Below are 20,069 nucleotides of genomic sequence, written 5' to 3'. Positions count from 1 at the left end.
AGGTCGCCAACCCCTAGTAAGGGCTCAGCAACCTCGGCCAACCCTTCCCCCACCGTCACTAGGGTTGTTTTTGCACTTATCTAGCAATGTTAGCGTGCAAAATGACATCATTTTACACTTCCCTCGTCGAACAATCGTCATGTCAATATTTTGACTGGATTTTCTCACTATTGACACTTAATAAATCAATTTTGCTCCGATTTTAATATTTAAATATCATGATCTTAACTTTTAGCACTTAAATGTTATCCCGTGCTAAGTTTTGGCACTCTAAGGTCGGTGTGTTTTTAAATAAGTGTTGGTAATGCAAAGCTAGGTGGAATCAAAGAATTCGATCACTCAGCTCTGTAATTTTCAAAATGAGTTGGTAAAAAAGTTTGTTAGAGCAAACAAAAGTGATAACTCGATAGAACGAGTTGGTGAATATAATAGGAACAAACAAATACTAATAAGCAGTCTATTGATCATTGTAAGCTAGTTAACTATTTAAGAAAAGTAAATCATACAAATAAAGATTGATAAATTATTTATAGTTGGCAAATTTAAGTTGTCTAGTAGAAAGGTATATAAAAATTGGCAAAGGACGAGAGAAGCTTTTTTCTTTTTCTTTTTTTTTTTGGGGGTCAAAGAGTGGGGAAATTGGTATTTGAAAAGAAAACACCAATTAATTATTTGTGATTATAAAAAGAGTTGGTAGTGAGATAAATAAAGATGGTAATTCGTAGAAAAGTTGATAAATAAAGAGAACAAATAAATGTTAGTAATATGCAATTGAAACGAGAATTAACAACAAAAACTTGTTGGCAACAAACTCTTTTTACCAAGTATTTTGATACTTACCAAATCTCGAGGAAATCCACGAAATAGAATCTTATTTTTTCATCAGAATAGTAGAATCGTCTAGGGTTCGAAAAAAGTCTGCAAACAACTAAATTAATCTTATCAATAAACACGAATCTGAGCTGCAATGACATCTAATTCACCTATCTATACCCTGACTCTTTCATTCAATATGTTCTTATTGACTTCATAATTATCCATTGTGAAGTTCTGCTCGCCACTGTGCGCTGAACATTATCATGCTTGGAGATGAGGACTGCTCTAAAGTCTCCCCTTAGTCTCCCCTTAAATAAATTTTTGCTCCTTCAACTTCCCCAAACGAAGACATCTTTTCTATTTTGTTATGACTTGATTGTACTTGGTCTTCCTCCTTCCCCATCCAAACTTTACTACATCCCTATCTTTGCATGTCTCAGCTTCCAGTTTTTTTCTGGCCCAATTCAGTTGAATGATTCTTCGAAAACGACCAGATGGTCGTTGACTGTGCTCCTTTTGTCATGGACGCGACCAGTGTAATCGTGTACAGTTACTTCATTCATCAACTTGTCGTTTTCTACCTTTTCTCCTTCATCTTCAACCCATGCTTCGGTGCTCATCTTCTCTCTTCTTGAGTATTTGGACTTTGTGACTTGGTAGTGACTGAGTAAACGTCCCCCCAATAAAACAAATGCAGCAGTTGGAGAAAAGAAATGCGGACGAATATGGTTCTGACGTGCTGATGTTTACGTTTCTCGTCAATTGGATCAACGAGACTACAATTCATAGTTGTCACGGACTTATTATTTTCCCTGATAAAAAAAAACAAAAGACTACTAGGAAAGAGAGATATGCTGGGAGTTGGCAGCCAGCCATTTCATTTTGCCATCATGTCAACCGAGTTGAAGTGTCCCTTGATGAAGAATTCAATGTGATGCAACTGCCGAAGCTGAAAGAAGAGCGTTGAGCTCTCCAAGTTTCGAGATTCTGAGTCATGGGTGTGCGAGTTCTGGTGATTCTGCTAGTTTTTCTCCTTGGAGAGTCCATTGGAGATGCAGCTACAAATCCTTATGATTGTAAGCTTAATTCAACCACTTTCTTGACATTTATTTCCGAAAATGTTTTATTCATATAGTTGAATTTGCGAATTCCACAAATGCTCTCGCCATAACTTTTTGCATGTTTCTGAGCCACTGCTGCTTAGATGAACTAAGGTTCCTCCTAGTCAGAGGACGTCACAACATTTACAGGAATCAGTTTGTCCACAACCAATTTTAAGGACCCTATTGCACCGAACTTTTTTGAGATATGGATGTTTCCTATATTTTTATCAACAATGCTAAAGTCAATTTTGGACAGACCTAATCTGTTTTCTCCCCATTTTCCTGCCTCTTTGATTAATGATGGCTTTATCGCCTGCCATTTTGCCTAAAAAGTTTCAGTAAATCTAACTGATTGTAGTCTTTAGAGTTGGTCAAAATAATGAAATTTGTTCATATCTATTGGTGGTATGATTTTTCTTAAGCATGTTCTGGCCTTGGAAGCCATTATCTTACATACAGATCATTCTCACGGATTTGGTTTTGGTATAACGATCATGCTACCTTTGTTTGATAAGGGAATGAGTTACAAATATTTTACAGGGTCATAGTTCCTCTGGTACAAAGATCCTGCTGTTGGTTGGCTATTCAAGCAAACAAAGTTCTGGACATTATTAGAGAAGCTACTGTTGGAATATAAATGAACGATCACTTTTCTAGCAACATGCTCCTGAGACTTTTATGTTCCTCAAATTCACACAGAACTGTTGGATTATTGCTGTTCAATACACACACAAGACATATGCATTTATTATTTTCTCATTGTTCAATTGGTCATATTTGAATGCAGTCAGCGCAATTGAGGGGCTTATGAGTTATTGGCAACATACACCACCCAACTGGGTGGGGACTGATCCTTGTGGCAATGGTTGGGATGGGATTGGCTGCACCAATTCTCGCATTACTTCCATGTATGTTTTTGAGCATCCTTTTGGATTTCATATTTGAAAATCTGCATTTCATAATTATATCTAAATTTGCAGTTAATTGGACTCTCTTAATTTCAGAACATTGTCGAGCATGGGTTTGACAGGTTCGCTTCCAGGAGACATTGTACAATTATCTGAATTACGGATTCTGTAAATTCCCTATCTCTTTTACTTCCCAGATTATGTTCAATGCAAGGACTTAATTACCACATTTGTTTCCCATGTCTTTTTCTACTGAAAGATAATATAGGACACAAATTTCTGTAAAATTGGATGTATTGACCATAATGGAGGCACTTATTGAGAAGAAGGGCTTAAGTTTTTATTTTTCTGTTGTCATGTATGACATGTGGTCCTCCCATCTAGATTCTTGTACTTTCTTCTCTCCCATGCATCCTATAATGCATGTGAAGCTGTCAATGATGTGCAAGTAGTGGGATTCATGTCTACAATTTGGTCTTCTTTATCTGTTTTAGCTGCCTGAAATGGTCTTCTGTAAGTTGTTACTGAGTATGATAAGCCTTTCATGTAGGGACCTATCTTACAACAGGGGTCTGACTGGATCTCTTCCTGCACAAATTGGAAACTTGATGAAGCTCACGAACTTGTAAGCTATATACATCAGCATTTCTAGTATATCCTGTGTCCCCTGACTTTCAAAGTCGAAAATGACCAACCTGCCTTTTCATCTCAAAATGCAAGAATCCTGGTGGGTTGTGGATTTTCTGGTCAAATACCAGATTCCATTGGATCTCTGCAGAACCTGGTGTTTCTGTAAGTTCTTTCCTCCATATACTTGGTTGCGACCTGATATGTACATGACCAGTTTTTGGACAAGCTAGAACATGTTTTGCTCAACCTGATTCAGCAATGAATTGTTTAAACCTCCTGTTGGAGGCCTTTCTTGAATGTACTATAAATATTGTTCTCAGCTCATATTTTGTAGAGTGTGCAGCTCTGCTCTAATGCCATTTATAGGGTATGCAACCCTTGTAGGATATGCGGAAGCGTTGTGGGGGTAACACAGGAGAATTGTAATAAACAACTGAAGATACGTGTTATACTAAACCGTGATACAAGTATAACATTCAAAATGTTCTTCTCTCACAACTATCCCAATTTACCTTCTCTCACCACACTCTAAACTTTCAAAGCAAATTAGCTGATATAAGCAGACACTCAGCTATTCTATCTTTCCTCTCGCTCACGGAGGAACGACTCGCTTGTGCAGAGCTACTCTTTCTCTCAGGCTGCGTTGCCTCTTTTCTCTCTTGGAGCTCACCCTTTTTCCATCTGGTGACTTGTCCTCAAATGCTTCTCCTCTAAGCCTTATATATAGGCTGAAGCTTCACTGCGACAAGTCCAGTGGCTGACTTCATACATAATGGACTTCCATTTATTTCTTGGGCGAGTTGGCAAGTTGCAGGTGCCAAATTGTCACCAGCTAGTCTTCCTTTTCCAACTTCATGCAGTGAAGAAAACCTTATCCAATCAATCTCCTTAGCAAGTTAAACTTTACTTGCTTCTTTTGACTTTGTGACCAAAACTTGTCTCTCGTTTTGTTTCATGTGTGACTGAAACAAGAAGACTCTCAAGAGTTCTTCACTTGGGTTCTTAATCACCGACTTTTAATATCCAGCATTCGCACTGGAATAGGTCGGCACATCAGAGGCAAAGTCCAACTAGAAATTATCTCATTTTAATATTAGGTGTTGACTCCAACATGCTTTATATGTTAATCTGACAGTCACATATTATTCTCCTGATCTTCACAAGTATCTGAATTCGTCCTTCCACTACATTGCAGATCTCTAAATTCAAATGAATTCAGTGGGCTGATTCCCCTACCATTGGTAACCTTTCTAGGCTCTACTGGCTGGATCTAGCTGACAATCAGCTAACTGGATCTATTCCAGTGTCAAATGGAAGCAATCCTGGCCTTGATATGCTACTTCACACGAAGCACTTGTATGTGCATGTCTTCCAGTTTATTATCTCGCTGAATCTGTGAACTTTCATCTTTGTTGTGTTATCTGACTAATATTCTGCTTCATGCAGTCATTTTGGGCAGAACCAACTCTCTGGCACAATTCCTTCCCAATTATTCAGTTCTGAGATGAGTCTTATCCATGTGTGAGTTCTGATAATCCACTAGGTCACTGTATCTGGTCAATCCATTGTTTCCTTGAGGCTTCTCAAGCCTTATCTAATGAAAGATCATATCCTCTCTCTCTCTCTCTCTCTCTCTCTGTGTCTCCCCTCACTGCACTGTTGTTATCCTCTCTTGATACTCAAAGCATCTCTCTAGGAGAGAGGCAGTGAAAAGCAGAGAAGGCAATGGCCTGCTAATGCCTTTTTTAAGATAGGAATCCTCATAAACTTCTTTAACTGTGCAGGCTTTTTGACAACAATCAGCTCGCAGGTAGCATCCCTTCCACTCTTGGACTGGTGCAGAGTTTGGAAGTTGTGTGAGTATTTATGGTTCTACACAATCCTAATGAGAATTACTTCCCTTCTGATTGCACTTCGAGTCAATGTTTAACCTATTTCAATGGTCACAGACGCTTTGATACGAACTTTTTAAGTAGTGCAGTCCCTGGAAATCTCAACAATCTTACATCTGTTCAAGAACTGTAAGCAAAACATAATTTATGGTCATGTCATTTTACTGTTTTCTAGTGGATATCACCATAATCATCTTCTAAATTTACTGGTCTACTTTGTAGTCTTCTTTCCAACAACAGGCTAACTGGTCCGTTTCCCAACCTTACTGGCATGAACGCCCTCAACTACCTGTAAGTAATAATTGTCTTACAATTAGCTAGTCGCACATGGTGTAATTGCTGATCATTATGTTTTCTCTGAGGGAAACAGAGCACAACGTGAAATGTAAAAGATAATCTTAAACTCTTTTTCTTAATTTTGAATTTGCCCATTGCTTATTGTCCCACTGTGACTATGGTGGATTTGCAGGGACTTGAGCAATAATAGTTTTGATGCGACAGATTTCCCTACATGGATTCCAACATTACAGTCTTTGACAACATTGTACGTTTCCTAATCTGTCTTTCGTCTCCATCAACTCACTTCAACCCCCTCCCCTTTCGGAATGGAACATGACATTTCATTGTTTTCTGGTGGTGGGTTTCGGACTAGCCATCTCTTTCCCCTTTTCCAAAGATAAAATAGGAGATTTCTGAGTAAATAATAGGTTTACACCTTCTATCAATTTTAGAATGCTGGAACACACGCAAGTTCGAGCCATACCCGTCATCCTCTTCAGCATTTTCAGTTTGCAAAGTGTGTAAGTGTCATCTCGATCTCAATACTGACATCAATGTAATGGATGTATACTTCTTCAAAACTCGACCTGCTTCATTCAATTGACTTCCTGGTGCATTTGAACTTGGACATTAGGGATGATGGCTGAACGTGTGAGTTTTCTTGTGATGTCAGGGTCTTAAAAAACAACAATTTGAATGGAACCTTGGATATAGGCACCAGCCATAGCAATCAATTGCAACTCATTGATTTGCAGATCAATCTTATTGATAGCTTCAAGCAGAGTACTGGAGTTTACAGTGTCGCAGTGATGTAAGTCATATAAAGCTCTCAGGCCCTTTCACTCACCGTGTCACAAGATGAATCGAGAATGCTTTTTTACACAGTTTTATTGCTAATGTTGTGCCTGTATAATTGTGTTTCTGCAGACTTGTTGATAACCCGATTTGTCAAGAAACAGGAGCAATTGGGCAAAGTTACTGTACCATTCCACAAACCAACACCACCTTATACTCAACACCGCCTAATAGTTGCATCCCACCCCTTTGCAATTCAAATCAGACATCCAGCCCCAACTGTAAATGCAGCTATCCTTACACAGGAACTTTAGCCTTCAGAGCTCCTTCTTTCTCAGGTTTAGGAAACTCGACTTATTTCGAGAACCTTGCAAGCTCTATGATAAACTCTTTTCACTCCTATCAACTTCCAGTAGATTCCATCTCGCTGAGTGATCCACGTAAGGATTCATATAATTACCTTAGACTGAATCTGGCGGTCTTCCCCATCCGAGGGTTCATTTCAATCGGACTGGCATAAACAGTGTTGGCTTTGTGCTCAGTAATCAGACTTACCAGCCTTCAGCATTATTTGGGCCTTTCTATTTCATCGGCGATCAGTACATGAACTTTGATGGTAATATCTCCAACTATTTAACAGAGACACACATTCTGCTGCCTTTTCTATCTAGATTATCTTTATATCTTCATCATACCAACAACAATCTCTCTCCCTCTGTCTCACTGGAGTACAGTACCGACTCCATCCACAAAATCGTCAAACATCGGAGTTATCGTTGGTGCAGCAGCTGGTGGTTTTGTTCTCCTCTCGCTATTGGCTCTTGCGGGTGTTTATGCTTTTCGTCAAAAGAAAAGAGCAGAAAAGGCTACAGAGCAAAGCAACCCCTTTGGTATGGGCGGATTCACTGCCGTTGGTATTTGCGGAAGCGTGTTTGATGTGTGTGCAAGGGAGTATTTTGTATGTGAATTATCAACAGAGCAAAAGAACTATGAACAAAGTGGGCAAGGGCAAAGTGATAATAAGAATGTGTAAAAGAGGCGGCAGCAAAGAAGTACAGGGGAACAAAAAGAAGTATTTTATTATTTCGTTTTAGTGCAAAGGGAAGGGGAAGGAGCTTGCTTACCGACTTATGGCCCACCATCTTTGACTTCTAGTAGATTCTTTACAATTTTTTTTCTTGAACAACCAACTCTTCTAGGAAAAATCTCTGCCATTTGTGGAGATAATTTTATGGACTCTTCTAGGATGTTTCTTGACTTCTCTAGCTCAATTCTATTTTGAAGTTTGAAGTTTATAGAAATTGGATCAATAATTTAACAACTGCAGACTTGCCACTTAGCTTGTCTCTGATTCCGGAAGTAAGTCTCAGTCAGTAGTTGCTATTTGTGGAAATGCAGTAAACTGGGACCCAAATGAGAGTGGCGGCGGCATCCCCCAACTCCAAGGAGCAAGATGGTTTTTTCTCTTGAAGAGCTAAAGAAATACACCAACAACTTCTCAGAAGCCAACGAAATTGGATCTGGCGGCTATGGAAAGGTTTACTCTCTTGGCTCTCAGTTCTGTTAAGAGGAACCTCAATTAGCATACCCTTGCTCCTATACTCTTTATAATGTCCCCAAAGCCTTTCACAGTCTTCATGTTAACAAGAAAAATCTTCTGTATAAGTTCCATTTATTCGCCATCTTGTTGGAAGCATAGGCACACTCAATAACGTATGACAATTACTGAGTTTGACATCTCCCGCTAGAATTTCACATGAACAGATAAGGGCTTCTTAGACTTGACAAAACCGGATGTGAGTTTGCTCATACAGAGAAAAAGTTAAGCTGAGAGATGGGCAAAGTCATGTATTGCTACACATTTGTTTGTACTTAGTTTTCTTCTCTTTCCAAGAGAATCATATATTTTCACACAGCTTTAAATTTTCCAACCGCTTGTCTTATCTAGATGTTTCCATTTAAGTTTATCCTTGATTGAATTAAATTCCTAAACAGTAAATGTATCTAAAACTTTTTCTTGCCTTAATTTCCTGGTTGTCTCTTTAATCTGAAAAATGTATTGGTACGGTGCCAGCGTTGTGAAATTTTTTTTTTTTATTTGTCTTCAAAATCATCAGCTGTCCTGAAAACTGCCCAAATTATAAATTTTGTTGTTGCTGTGGCAGGTCTACAAGGGTACTCTTCCCACTGGAAATCTTGTCGCCATAAAACGAGCACAGCAGGGATCTATGCAGGGTGGAGTCGAGTTCAAAAATGAGATTGAGCTTCTATCGAGAGTCCATCACAAGAATCTTGTCAGCCTTGTCGGTTTTTGTCTTGAGCAAGGAGAAAAATTGCTAGTGTACGAGTTCCTTCCAAATGGTACCCTCAAGAGAGTCTCTCAGGTATCTCCTCTCAAGTTTCTTATGTTGAGAAGGCATTCGTGTGGATTTTAGGTTTTTTAAGAAACAATTACTCGCCCATATCATTTGTGTTCACAATTACAAGTTTCAACTAGCAGGAAAGTCGGGGATCAGGTTGGATTGGGCAAGAAGACTCAAAGTAGCCATTGGTGCAGCCCGAGGTCTGGCTTATCTTCATGAGCTTGCTAATCCTCCGATCATACATAGGGACATAAAATCAACCAACATCCTATTGGATGATCACTTGAATGCGAAGGTTGCTGATTTTGGTCTCTCCAAGCCCATGGGAGATGGTGAAAGGGGTCATGTCACCACTCAAGTAAAAGGAACAATGGTCAGTAATGAGCTTTAGTCTAACGTTAGATATTCAAACTTTTCTTGGCAGTACAGAAATTTCGCATGTGTTCCCTGATTCCTAAAACAATCCATGTTAGCGAGAACCCAGTGATTGTCTGGAGAAGAAGTGCACTTTTCAGGTTTCGGTCAGGAGTCTCTTTTGGAAAACAATATAAGATGATTGTTCTTTTCAGTATGGATGATTATCATGATAATTTCTGCAGTCATATGAGAGACAATTAATTTACCAAAGCCATTGAGAAAAGGGTCATAGAGCTTAAGGTATTAGTGTTCGTGTAGCTTTCTTGATGAGTTTTACAAACCAATCATGCTATATTCTTCTGTAGGGCTACTTGGATCCTGAATACTACATGACGCAGCAGCTGACTGAGAAGAGCGATGTCTATGGCTTCGGAGTATTGATGCTGGAACTCCTTACAGCCAGAAGGCCAATAGAGCGGGGCAGATATATTGTGAGAGAAGTGAGGATGCTCATGAATAAGGACAAAGATTTGTACAATCTGCAGGGGATTCTCGACCCTGCCATTGGTTTGGGCACGTCTTTGAAGGGTCTCGAGAGGTTTGTGGAGTTAGCAATTAGATGTGTGGAAGAATCAGGAGCAGACAGGCCAACCATGGGAGAGGTGGTGAAGGAAATCGAGAACATCATGGTTTTCGCGGGTTTGAATCCAAAGGCCGAATCGGCGACCACTTCAGCCAGTTATGAGGAGGCGAGTAAGGGGTATGCTGCACATCCCTACGGCAATGAAGACTTCTCACAGTATAGTGGGGGCTTCCCACCTTCGAGGATCGAACCCCAGTAGGCAAATTACAGTCATGATCAGCTTCAGTGTACATTAAGAAAATCAAACTAGCATATGTAGTCATGACCAACTCTTTCCAGATGTTCAGGTCTTGTGATGTTTGTATCATATTGAGAATTTAATCATGTAAAATTGCTGGCCTCTATGTGTAAGTAGAATTCTGAAGGAAGTAATCATTCGTCTTCCACCTGTACAACCAGCGGAGAAGACAGTGTATGGACTCGTTTTTTGAGTGATTGGGAGGATATGAGGGCCACCACGAACACCTTGTAACTTCCTGGACTGCCGGTTCTGGCTTGCCTGCTTCTTCGCATAGTCTTCACCGCTCGCCATGTCTCGTGAATCTTGCCAATGAGCGAAGGCTGCTTGTGCTTCTGAAGTAGAGGAAGGAAGAAAAACGCATAAATGTTCTGCTGTGTTAACCTTTGAACCAAATAATAAGATGACTAGATGAGTATGTCAGAAATAAAAGAAGTTGGTTATTTAAAGAAAATCCAATAAATGTTAGTAATGAACTCAGAGAGTTAATAACGCTAGATTAACTAGTCATAGAATTGTATAAAATGATTAATGAGTCAGGTAAATAAAAATGGTAATTTAAAACGAAAATAAATATTAATAAGTACTAAATAAATGTGGTAACTTAATCGGAGAAAAGATAGTAAGTTATATTAAAAAAATGGTTTTCTATATAATGGTTAGTAAACGTGAGGTGTCGCTAATATAGGTAAATAAATGTGGTTAACAATGCAAGATGCATTTGTGTTGTTAGATCTAAGAGCAGATGGTAAATTAATAGCAAAATAATCCAAATAAATATTGGTAAATAACTCAAATAAGTGTTGGTAATGTAAAGCTAGTTGGAATTAGAGAAAATTCAATCACTCAACTTGATAATTTTCAAAATGAATTGGTAAAAAAGTTTGTTAGTAGAGCAAATAAAAGTGATAACTCGATAGAAAAAGTTGGTGAATATAATAGCAACAAATAAATACTAATAAGCAACTCTATTGATAACCGTTAGCTAGTTAACTATCTAAGAAAAGTAAGTCACACAAATAAAGATTGATAAATCATTTACAGTTGGCAAATTTAAGCTGTTTGGTAGAAAGGCACATAAAAATTGGTGAAGGATGAGAGAAGCTTTTTTTTTCTTTTTGTGGATCAAAGAGTAGGCAAGTTGGTATTTAAAAAAGAAAAGACCAATTAAATATTAGTAATTAACTCATGCAGGAGCTGGTAATGCATTATTAGTTGGTACGTGAAAAGTTGACAATTACTTTAATTGAGATTTGTGATTATAAAAAGAGTTGGTAGTGAGATAAATAAAGGTGGTAATTCATAGAAAAGTTGATAAATAATTAGAACAAATAAATGTTAGTAATATGCAATTCAAATGAGAATTGGTAACAAAAAAATTGTCAGTAACAAACTCTTTTTATCAAGTCTTTTGATACTTATCAAATCTCGAGGAAATCCACTAGCACGAAATAGAATTTGTTTCTTTCAACAGAATAGTAGAATCGTCTAGGGCTCAAAAAAGCCCGCAAGTAACCAAATTTAATCTTATCAATAAACATGAATCCGAGCTGCAATTACATCTAAATCAACTATCTATACCCTGACTCTTTCATTCAATATGTTCTCATTGACTTCATATTGACTTCATAATTATTTATTGTGAAGCTCTGCTCACCACATTGCATTGAACATTGTTATGCTTGGAGATGAGGACTGCTCTAAAGTCTCCACTTAAATAAATTTATTGCTCCTTAAACTTCACCAAACGAAGACATCGTTTTATTTTATTATGACTTGATTGTACTTGGTGGGAGCAAAACTTAGCAACTTGGTCTCCCTCCTTCCCCGTCCAAACTGTACTACAAACCTATCTTTGCATGTCTCAAGCAAATGTTTTTTCTGGCCCAATTCAGTTGAATGATTCTTCGAAAACGACCAGACGGTCGTTGACTCTGCTACTAATGTCATGGACGCCACCAGTGTCTGCGCGTACAGGTTACTTCATTCGTAAACTTGTCGTTTTCTACCTTTCTCCATCATCTTCGACCCATTTTTCGGTGCTCATCTTCTCTCTTCTTAATCATTCGGACTTTGTGACATGGCATTGACTGAGTAAACTCCCCCCATTAAAATAAATGCAGCAATTGGAGAAAAGAAATGCAGACGAATAGGGTTCTGGCGAGCTGATGTTTACATTTCTCGTCAATTGGATCAACGAGACTCCAATTCATAGTTGTCACGGCCAAGACTTTTCTTTTTCCCTGATTAAAAAAAAAGAAAAAAAAAGAAAAGAAAAGATTGCCAGGAAAGAAAGATATGCTGGGAGTTCGCAGCCAGCCATTCATTTTTGCCATCATGTCAACCGAGTTGAAGTGTCCCTTGAGGAAGAATTTCGCAGCCAGCCATTCATTTTGCCATCATGTCAACCGAGTTGAAGTGTCCCTTGAGGAAGAATTCAATGTGATGCAACTGCCGAAGCTGAAAGAAGAGCATTGAGTTCTCCAAGTTTTGAGATTCTAAGTCATGGATGTGCGAGTTCTGGCAATTCTGCTAGTTTTTCTCCTTGGAGATTCCACTGGAGATGCAGCTACAAATCCTTATGATTGTAAGCTTAATTTCTTGACATTTATTTCCCAAAATGTGTTATTCATATAGTTGAATTTGCGAATTCCACAAATCCTCTCGCCTGGACTTTTTGCATGTTTCTGAGCCATTGCCGCTTAGAAGAACTAAGGTTCCTCCTAGTCAGAGGATGTCACCACATTTACAGGAATCAGTTTGTCCACAACCAATCATAAGAGCCCTATTGCACTGAACTTTTTGAGATATCGTTGTTCCTATATTCCTATCAACAATGCTAAAATCAATTTTGGGCAGATCTAAGTCTGTTTTCTCCCCTTTTGCCTGCCTCTTTGATTAATGGTGGCTTTATCTTCTGCTATTTTGCCTTAAAAATTTCAGAAAATAAGTAGCTGGAGATAAATTTTGCAATGCATCGACCAAGTAAATCTAACTGATTGTTGTCTTTAGAGTTGGTCAAAATAATGAAATTTGTTATACATCTATTGCTGGTATGATTTTTGTTTAAGCATGTTCTGGCCTTGGAAGTCATTATCTTACTTACAGGTCATTCTCACAAATTTGGTTTTGGTACAACGACCATGCTAGTTTCGTTTGATAAGGGAATCAGTTACGAATATTTTACAGGGTCTTAGCCCCTCTGGTACAAAGATCCTGCTGTTGGTTGGCTATTCAAGCAACCAAAGTTCTGGATTGTGATCCTTAGATCCACACAGAACTGTTGGATTACTGCTATTCAATACACACACAAGACATATGCATTTATTATTTTCTCATTGTTCAACTGGTCGTATTCAAACGCAGTCAGTGCAATTATGGGGCTTAAAAGTGATTGGCAAAATACACCACCCAACTGGGTGGGGACTGATCCTTGTGGCAATGGCTGGGATGGGATTCACTGCACCAATTCTCGCATTACTTCCATGTAATTTTTTAGCATCCTTTTGGACTTCATATTTGATAATCTGCATTTCATAATTATATCCATATGTGCAGTTAATTGGACTCTCTTAATTTCAGAATGTTGTCGAGCATGGGTTTGACAGGTTCGCTGGGAGACATTGGACAATTGTCTAAATTACAGATTCTGTAAATTCACTATCTCTTTCACTTCCCAGATTATCTTCAATGCAAGGACTTAATTACCACATTTGTTTCCCATGTCTTTTTCTACCGAGAGAACATATAGGACACAAATTTCTGTGAATTGGATGTATTGACCATAACTGAAGGCAATTATTGAGAAGACGGGCTTAAGTTTTTATTTTGCTGTTGTCATGTATGTAGTCCTCCCATCTAGATTCTTGTACTTTCCTCTCTCCCATGCATCCTATAATGCATGTGAAGCTGTCGATGATGTGCAGGTAGGGGGATTCATGTCTAGAATTTGGTCTTTTTTTATCTGTTTTAGCTGCCTGAAATGGTCCTCTGTAAGTTGTTACTGAGTATAATAAGCCTTTCGTGTAGGGACCTATCTTACAACAAGGGTCTGACTGGATCTCTTCCTGTACAAATAGGAAACTTGATGAAGCTCACGAACTTGTAAGCTTTATAAATCAGCATTTCTAGTATATTCTGTGTCCCCTGACTTTCAAAGTCGAAAATGACCAACCTGCCTTTTCATCTCAAAATGCAAGAATCCTGGTGGGTTGTGGATTTTCTGGTCAAATACCAGATTCCATTGGATCTCTACATGACCTGGTGTTTCTGTAAGTTCTCTCCCCCATATACTTGATTGGGACATGACACGTACATGACCAGTTTTTGGACAAGCTAGAACATGTTTTGCTTGACTTAATTCAACAATGAATTGTTTTAACCTCCTGTTGGAGTTCTTTCTTGAATGTACTATAAAATATTGTTGTCAGCTCATGCTTTACTTATTAATCTAACAGTCACATATTATTCTCCTGACCTTCGCAAGCGTCTGAATTCGTCCTTCCAATATATTGCAGATCTCTAAATTCAAATGAATTCAGTGGGCTGATTCCCCCTACCATTGGTAACCTTTCTAGGCTCTACTGGCTGGATCTAGCTGACAATCAGCTAACTGGATCTATTCCGGTATCAAATGGAAGCAATTTTGGCCTTGATATGCTACTTCACACGAAGCACTTGTATGAGCATGTCTTCCAGTTTATCTCGCTGTATCTGTGAACTTTCATTTTTGTTGTGCTATCTGACTAATATTATGCTTCATGACAGTCATTTTGGACAGAACCAACTCTCTGGCACGATTCCTTCCCAATTATTCAGTTCTGGGATGAATCTCATTCATGTGTAAGTTCTGATAACCCACTAGGGCACTGCAGCTGGTCTATTCATTGTTTCCTAAAGGCTTCTCAAGCCTTATATAAAGAAAGTTCGATCCTCTCTCTCTCTCTCTCTCTCTCTCTCTCTCTCTCTAACCTTCACATCTTTGTTATCCTCGCTTGATACTTGAAGCATCTCTCTTTAAGAGAGGCAGTGAAAAGCTGAGAATGCAATGGCCTGCTCATCCTTTATTTTAAGATAGGAATCCTTATAAACTTTTCAACTACGCAGGCTTTTTGACAGCAATCACCTCACAGGTAGCATCCCTTCCACACTTGGACTGGTGCAAAGTTTGGAAGTTGTGTAAGTATTTATGGTTCTACACAATCGTTGTGAGGATTAATTGTGCTCATTGCACTTCCAGTCAATGTTTAACCTATTTCAATGGTTACAGACGCTTTGATAGGAACTCTTTATATGGTGCAGTGCCTGCAAATCTCAGCAATCTTACATCCGTTCAAGAACTGTAAGCAAAACATAATTCTCGTTGTGTCACTTCACTATTTTCCGTGCATATCATTATAATCAATCTTTTAAATTTACTGGTCTACTCTTTAGTCTTCTTTCCAACAATAGGCTAACTGGTCCATTGCCCAACCTTGCTGACATGAACAATCTCAACTACTTGTAAGTAATAATTGTCTTACAATTAGCTAATTGCACATGGTGTAATTGCGGATCATTTATGAGTTCTCTGACGGAGCAGAGAACATGGTGAAATGTAAAAGATTATCTTTGACTCCTTTTCTTAATTTTGAATTCGCCATTGCTTATTGTCCCACCATGACTACGTAAAACATGGACTTTGACTGACAATGGTGGATTTGCAGGGACTTAAGCAATAATAGTTTTGACGCGACAGATTTCCCTACATGGATTCCAACATTACAGTCTTTGACAACATTGTACGTTTCCCAATCTCTGTCCGTTGCCTCCACCAATTCAACTCCCCCCCCACCTTGAAATGGAACGTGACATTTCATTGTTTTCTGGTTGTGGGTTTCGGACTAGTCCCTTTGCTAAAGAAAAAAAATAGAAGATCTCTACGTAAATAATAGGGTCATACCTTTTATCAATTTCAGAATATTGGAACGCACACAAGTTCGAGGAGAGTTACCGGTCATCCTTTTCAGCATTTTCAGTTTGCAAAAAGTGTAAGTATCATCTCAATCTCAATATTTACCTCAACGTAATGGACATATACTTATTCAAAACTCAGACCTGCTTCATTCAATTAACTTCCTGGTAAGTTCCAACTTGGGCATTAGAAATAATGGCTGAACATGTGAATTTCCTGTGACGTCAGGGTCTTAAGAAACAACCAGCTGAATGGAACCTTGGATATAGGCACCAGCCATGGCAATCAATTGCAACTCATTGATCTCCAGACCAATTTTATCGATAACTTCAAGCAGAGTACTGGAGTTTACAGTGTCAAGGTGATGTAAGTCATATAAAACTCTTTGGCCCTTTCACTCACTTTGTCACAAGATGAATTGAGAATGCTTTTTGTTTTTCACAGTTTTTTTGCTAATGTTGTGCCCATATATTGTATGTCTGCAGACTTGTCGATAACCTGGTTTGCGAAGAAACAGGAGCAGCTGGGCAAAGTTACTGTACCATTCCACAATCCAACACCTCCTCCTACTCGACACCACCTAATAATTGCATCCCACCCCTTTGCAATTCAAATCAGGCCTCCAGCCCCAACTGTAAATGTAGCTCTCCTTACACAGGAACTTTAGTCTTCAGATCTCCTTCTTTCTCAGTTTTAGGAAACTCGACTTATTTCGAAAGCCTCGCAAGCTCTATGAAGATCTCTTTTCAGTCCAATCAACTTCCAGTAGATTCTATCTCACTGAGTGATCCACGCAAGGATTCATTTGATTACCTTCAATTGAATATCGCGGTCTTCCCATCTGAGGGGGTTAGTTTCAATCGGATGAGCATATACGGTATTGGCTTTGTGCTCAGTAATCAGACTTACAAGCCTCCAAAATTATTTGGGCCTTTCTATTTCATCGCGGATCAGTACACAAATTTTGCGGGTAATATCTCCAATTATTTTACAGCGACACGCATTCCGTTGCCTTGTCTATCTAGATTGTCTTTATTTCTTCATCATACTAACGACCATCTTTCTCCCTCTTTCTCACAGAAGTACAAGTACCAAAAACATCCAAAAAATCGACAAACATCGGAGTCATCGTTGGTGCAGCAGCTGGTGGTTTTGTTCTCCTCATGCTATTGGCTCTTGTAGGGGTTTATGCTTTTCGTCAAAAGAAAAGAGCAGAAAAGGCTACAGAGCAAAGAAACCCTTTTGGTATGGGCAGATTCACTGCATACTTGCCACTTAGCTTGTCTCTGATTCTGGAAGTAACTCTCAGTCAATATTAGTTGTTATTTATGGAAATACAGTAAACTGGGACCCGAAAAAGAGCAGCGGCGAAGTCCCCCAACTCAGAGGAGCTAGATGTTTCTCTATAGAAGAGCTTAAGAAATACACCAACAACTTCTCAGAAGCCAATGAAATTGGATCTGGCGGTTATGGAAAGGTTTACTCTCTTGGCCCTCAGTTCTGTTCAGAGAAACCTAAATTAGCATACTCTTGCTCCTATAACCTTTATGACATACCCAGAGCCTTTCGTTGCATTCCTCATGATAACAAGAAAAACCTTCTGTATAAGTTCCATTTGTTCACCACCTTGTTTAAAGTGCAGGCTCACTGTATGACAGTTACTGAGTTTGAAATCTTCTGCTAGAATTTCACATGAACAGATAAGGCCTTCTTTGACTTGACAAAAGCAGATGTGAGTTTGTTCATACAGAAAAAAAGTAAAGCTGAGAGATGGGCAAAGTCGTACGAGTTGCTACACATTAGTTTCTACTTAGTTTTCTTCTCTTTCCAAGAGAGTCTTATATTTTCACATGGCTTTAAATTTTTCAACCGCTTTTATTATCTGAACGTTTCCATTTAAGTTGATCCTTGATTCCATTATATTCCTGAACAGTAGATGATTCTAAAATTTTGCCTAGCCTTAATTTCCTGTTTATGTCTCTTAATTCTGAGAACTGGATTGACACTGTGCCAGCATTGTGAAATTTTTGTTTGTCTTCAGAATCATCAGGCTGTCCTGAAAACTGGCCAACTTATAAATTTTGTTGTTGCTGTGGCAGGTCTACAGGGGTACTCTGCCCACTGGAACTCTAGTTGCCATAAAACGAGCACAGCAGGGATCTATGCAGGGTGGGTTCGAGTTCAAAACGAGATTGAGCTTCTATCAAGAGTCCATCATAAGAATCTTGTCACCCTTGTCGGATTTTGTTTTGAGCAAAGTGAACAATTGCTAGTGTACGAGTTCCTTCCAAATGGTACCCTCAAAGAGAGTCTCTCAGGTATCTCCTCTCAAGTTTCTTATGTTGAGAAAGCATTCATGTGGAATTTAGGTTTTTCAAGAAAAAAATCCTCGCTTATATCATCTGTGTTCACAACTGCAACTTTTGACTTGCAGGAAAGTCAGGAATAAGGTTGGATTGGGCAAGAAGACTCAAAGTATCCATTGGTGCAGCCCGAGGTCTGGCTTATCTTCATGAGCTTGCTAATCCTCCGATCATACATAGGGACATAAAATCAACCAACATCCTATTGGATGATCACTTGAATGCAAAAGTTGCTGATTTTGGTCTCTCCAAGCTCGTGGGAGAAGATGAAAGGGGTCATGTCACCACTCAAGTCAAAGGAACAATGGTCAGTAATTAGCTTTAGTCTAACGTCAGATAGTCAAACTTTTCTCAGCAACACACAGACTTTGAATGAGTTTTTTGATTCCTAAAAACTTTCGCGGAAATTTTACATTTGTTCCCTGATTCCTAGAACAATCCATGTTCTTGAGAACCTGGTAACTGTCTGGAGAAGAAGTGCACTTTAGAACAATCATGATTATTTCTGCAGTCATAAGAGAGAAAATGCTAGTTTGTCTCAGAACAAGAGACAATTAATTTAGCTATGTCGATGGAAATAGGGTTTAGTGTTGGTCATTGTTGTTTGTGTAATTTTCTTGATGAGTTTTACAAACCAATCATGCTATATTCTCTGTAGGGCTACTTGGATCCTGAATACTACATGACGCAGCAGCTGACTGAGAAGAGCGATGTCTATGGCTTCGGAGTATTGATGCTGGAACTCCTTACAGCCAGAAGGCCAATAGAGCGGGGCAGATATATTGTGAGAGAAGTGAGGGTGCTTATGAATAAGGACAAAGATTTGTACAATCTGCAGGGGATTCTCGACCCAGCCATTGGTCTGGGCACGTCTTTGAAGGGTCTCGAGAGGTTTGTGGAGTTAGCAATGAGATGTGTGGAAGAATCAGGAGCAGACAGGCCAACCATGGGAGAGGTGGTGAAGGAAATCGAGAACATCATGGTTTTCGAGGGTTTGAATCCAAAGGCCGAATCCGCAACCGCTTCAGCCAGTTATGAGGAGGCGAGTAAGGGGTATTCCACACATCCCTACAGCAACGAGGACTTCTTAGAGTATAGTGGGGGCTTCCCACCTTCAAGGATCGAACCCCAGTAGGCAAATTACAGTCATGATCAGCTTCAGTGTACATTAAAAAAAATCAATGACCAACTCTTTCCAGATGTTCAGATCTTGTGATGTTTGTATCCTATCGAGAATATCATGTAAAATTGCTGGCCTCTATTTGTAAGTAGAATTCTGAAGGAAGTGATCATTCATCTTCCACCTGTACAACCAGTTGATCTTCTCGCGGGGAAGACAGTGTATGGACTCGTTTTTTGAGTGATTGGGAGGATATGAGGGCCACCACGAACACCTAGTAACTTCCTGGACTGCCGGTTCTGGCTTGCCTGCTACTTCGCATAGTCTTCATCGCTCGCCATGTCTCGTGAATCTTGCCTATGAGCGTAGGCAGCTTCTGCTTCTGATGAGACAGAAAGAAGAGAGTTGGGTCATATTCACATATGCGATCTGCCATTTCGGGCGTTCTTCAATGGGTGCTGTGCTATCAGAAGAGGTTACCTTCCTCTGCCAACAGCAGCAACATGTTTCCGCCCTTCATTTCTATTCTTCCACCTACGCAAAAGGCTCCCAAATTTGGTAAGTTTCTTCAGGCGGGGGAGCTTTGCGTAGGACTCCACACGAGGCATG

The 20,069-nt window shown here is 39.2% G+C and overlaps 2 pseudogenes; both read left to right on the top strand.

The window, feature by feature from the left end:
* The first annotated feature begins 1,649 nt into the window (after positions 1-1,649).
* Positions 1,650-10,200, top strand: LOC120289651 (annotated as a pseudogene).
* Positions 10,201-12,398: 2,198 nt separating this feature from the next.
* On the top strand, positions 12,399-19,632 carry LOC120289650 (annotated as a pseudogene).
* The last annotated feature ends 437 nt before the right edge of the window (positions 19,633-20,069 follow it).

The sequence above is a fragment of the Eucalyptus grandis genome, chromosome 11 (assembly GCF_016545825.1).
Source record: "Eucalyptus grandis isolate ANBG69807.140 chromosome 11, ASM1654582v1, whole genome shotgun sequence".
In the NCBI taxonomy this organism is placed as follows: Eukaryota; Viridiplantae; Streptophyta; class Magnoliopsida; order Myrtales; family Myrtaceae; genus Eucalyptus; species Eucalyptus grandis.
This window is presented reverse-complemented; position numbering and strand designations above follow the sequence as displayed.